The following is a 3,937-nucleotide window of genomic DNA, read 5'->3' as shown; positions in this document are numbered from 1 at the left end:
TGGCACGTTCCTGTAGTCCCAGCTATTCAGGAGTCTGAAGTGGGAGGGTTAGTTGAGGCCCAAGACTTCAAGGCCAGCCTAGGCAACATGGCAAGACTCCATCTCAGAAACAAAGACAGGCAAGAATCCAGTATCTGGCAACATCGTCTTTCAAAAGTGAGGAGGAAATGAAGGCATGCTCACATGAACAAAAACTGAGGTAGTTTTGTTCTTTTTGTTCTTGCCATTGGATGTATCCTGTGAGAAACGCAAAAGCCTTCTACAGGTTGAAATAGAAGAACACTGGGCCGGGCGCGGTGGCTCAAGCCTGTAATCCCAGCACTTTGGGAGGCTGAGACAGGCAGATCACGAGGTCAGGAGATCGAGACCATCCTGGCTAATACGGTGAAACCCCGTCTCTACTAAAAAAATACAAAAAACTAGCCGGGCGAGGTGGCAGGCGCCTGTAGTCCCAGCTACTTGGGAAGCTGAGGCAGGAGAATGGCGTAAACCCGGGAGGCAGAGCTTGCAGTGAGCTGAGATCCGGCCACTGCACTCCAGCCTGGGCGACAGAGCGAGACTCCGTCTCAAAAAAAAAAAAAAAATCTTAGAGAGATGTTTTGAAAAATGCCATGTCACTTTTGAAAGTGGGCCACATGGTAAGAACAAACTAAGCATTCACACACTAAAGCAGAAAGAAGCTGAAATTCTTGGAAGTCTTAGAGCTGCCTCTATAATGGGAAAAACGACCCCTCTGCTTCATGATAAACTGTGTGTAAAGACTGAGAAAGCATTAAGTGTGTGGCTAGAGGACACATCGCTAAAAAACATCCCTTTTAATAATAAAATAAAGTGTGAAAAAACAGCCTCTATGAACACCACTGTGAGAAGGTAGAGGAGAGCAAGAAAAAGGAGTTTCAGGCCAGTATTGTCTGGCTGCGCTAGCTACATAAAGCACCAGAGCCTCAAACATTTAAAGACCACAGGAGAATTGACACTGGCTTATGCCAATGCAATATTAGCATTCCCAGCAGAGCTCACAAAACTCATAAAAAGATAGTCTACCTTCCAAAGCAAGTCCTCCACTGCAATGAATTGGGTAAGCCCTAGAAAAAGAAAGAGGTCCAGTGGTACCTACATCCATGACTGCCAAGGAGGCCCTGGGGTTCAGGGCTTGGAAAGATCACCTACTCTGGTGCAGTGTGGCAATGTGGCAGGTCACAAGAACAAGCCAGGCCTTGGCTCCTGAGCAAATAATCCCTAGGTCCTTTAGAACAAAAGCAAAACTTGCCTGCCTCCTTTCTGGCAAAAATACAAGAAGGCTTGGGTAATGGCCATCTTGTCCTGGGAATGGTTCTACCAAAGCGTCATTCCTGATGTGAAGAAATACCTTGAAGAGGCTGGATGTGGTGGCTCATGCCTGTAATCTCAGCATTTTGGGAGGCTGAAGTGGGTGGATCACTTGAGATCAGGAGTTCAAGACCAGCCTGACCAATATGGTGAAACCCTGTCTCTACTAAAAATGCAAAAATTAGCCAGGCGTGGTGGCGCATGCCTGTAATCCCAGCTACTCAGGTGGCTGAGGCAGGAGAATTGCATGAACCCAGGAGATGGAGGTTGCAGTGAGCCAAGATCACGCCACTGCACTCCAACCTGGGTGACAAAGCAAGACTTCATCGAAAAAAAAAAAAAAAAAAAAAGGAAGAAATATCTTGAAGAGGCCGGGTGCAGTGGCTCACACCTGTAATCCCAGCACTTTGGGAGGCTGAAGTGGACAGATCACGAGGTCAAGAGATCGAGACCATCCTGGCCAACATGGTGAAACCCCATCTCTACTAAAAAAAAAAAAAAAAAAAAAAACTACAAAAATTAGCTGGGCTTGGTGGTATGTCCCTTTAGTCTCAGCTACTCAGGAGGCTGAGGCAGGAGAATCACTTGAACCAGGGAGGCAGAGGTTGCAGTGAGCTGAGATCTCGCCACTGCACTCCAGCCTGGTGACAGAGTGAGACTCCATCTCAAAAAAAAAGAGAAATACCTTGAAGAGAAGGGACTGCCACTCAAGGTCCTTCTCATAATTGACAATGCTCCTGGTCATCTCCAATCTCTGCTTTGCCAGTAAGAATGTGGAAGTGATGTCCCTGCTCCTAACACTACATCACAGTAACAGCTACTCAATTAAGGCATAATCAAGTAGATTAAGGTGACTTATACTCACCTGACCTTCGGGAGGATTCATGCCATCCTGATGCTAACTCTGACTGTACCATAGTGGATTTATGAAAGCACTTCACAACTGCACATGCAACAGTTCTCACTGCAGAGGCTACAGATGCCCCAAAGCTCAAGAACCCCAAAGCAAGCTGGAAGCCATTATGGAGTGAGGGAGTCAATGATTTCAGGGGCTTCCCCACTATTGATGCAATAGTTAGGAATATCTTTTATTTTTTATGCTTTATTTTTTTTGAGATGGAGTCTCGCTCTCTTGCCCAGGCTGGAGTGCAATGGTGTGATCTCGGCTCACTGCAACCTCCACCTCCTGGGTTCAAGTGATTCTCCTGTCTCAGCCTCCTGAGTGGCTGAGATTACAGGTGCATGCCACCACACCTGGCTAATTTTTGTATTTTTAGTAAAGACAGGGTTTCATCATATTGCTCAGGCTGGTCTCGAACTCCTGACCTCAGGTGACCCACCCTCCTTGGCCTCCCAAAGTGTTGGGATTACAGGCATGAGCCACCGCGCCTGGCCAAGAATATCTTAAATATTGCAAGGGAAGCTGGTAAGAAAGGCTATCTCTGACAGGACTGAAGACGATGTTGAGGAACACACAGAAGAGCATAAATTCTTACAACAAGGAACTCAAAGATGTGCTGAAATGCTGTTAGACTGATGATGATGACGATGACTTAAAAGAGGCAGGGCCACAGATTTGGACACTTGAAACATGTGCAGTTTTTCAATAGACAAAAATATTAAGAAAGTTCCTCATCCTCAAGGAAGATCCGTTGATGGAACTAAGCCTCCATGTCACCCACGGAATAACATGCCAACAAACAGTGCAAGATTTTTTTGATGACTCAAAAAAAAAAGAAAAGAAAAACTAGCTTCCTACACTTCTCACTAAGCACCTGCAAACATAAACACAGAACCTTCCATGGTTAAGGATCTGCAGCACTGAAGCTGAACAGATCTTGACAGTAGTATTATTTGATCTCCTCCAACAAGTCAACATCTGCATCAGAACCTAGTTCTCTCAACACTGATGATCATCCTGACATTCTGTCAAGATTCAACTTAGCCTGGTGTCTCACCGCTTATCTATAATGCTACAACACGTGACAGTGTTAGGCACCATCCAGCAATCATCATCATCATCATCATTATTATACTTGGGTTATCAAGAGAGAAGCAGGATTTTTTTTTTTTTTTTTGAGACAGAGCTTCGCTCTTGTTGCCCAGGCTGGAGTGCAATGGTGCAATCTCGGCTCACCGCAACCTCTGCCTCCTGGGTTCAAGCAATTCTCCTGCCTCAGCCTCCCAAGTAGCTGGGACTACAGGTGCCCGCCACGTCGTCCGGCTAGTTTTTTGTATTTTTAGTAGAGACGGGGTTTCTCCATGTTGGCCAAGCTGGTCTTGAACTCCCAACCTCGGGTGATCCACCCACCTCAGCCCCCCAAAGTGCTGGGATTACAGGCGTGAGCCACCACTCCTGGCCCACATGGAGATTCTTAATTCCATTTCCAAGGGAACTGTTTTGCAAAGACTGAATAGCTATGTCACATTTAACTATATGTTCCTGGGGAAATTTTTTTTTTATAGAGATGGGGATCTCACTATGTTGCCCAGGCTGATCTCAAACTCCTAGACTCAAGTAATCCTCCCACTTTGGCCACCCAAAGTGCTGAGATTACATGTGTGAGTCACTGTGCTTGGTCAGAAAAAGAATTTTTTTTTTTTTTTT

The sequence above is a fragment of the Colobus angolensis genome, unplaced genomic scaffold (assembly GCF_000951035.1).
Source record: "Colobus angolensis palliatus isolate OR3802 unplaced genomic scaffold, Cang.pa_1.0 Scaffold39, whole genome shotgun sequence".
NCBI classification, from domain to species: domain Eukaryota; kingdom Metazoa; phylum Chordata; class Mammalia; order Primates; family Cercopithecidae; genus Colobus; species Colobus angolensis.
The sequence above is the reverse complement of the archived record's forward strand: the minus strand, read 5'-3'. Positions refer to the sequence as shown.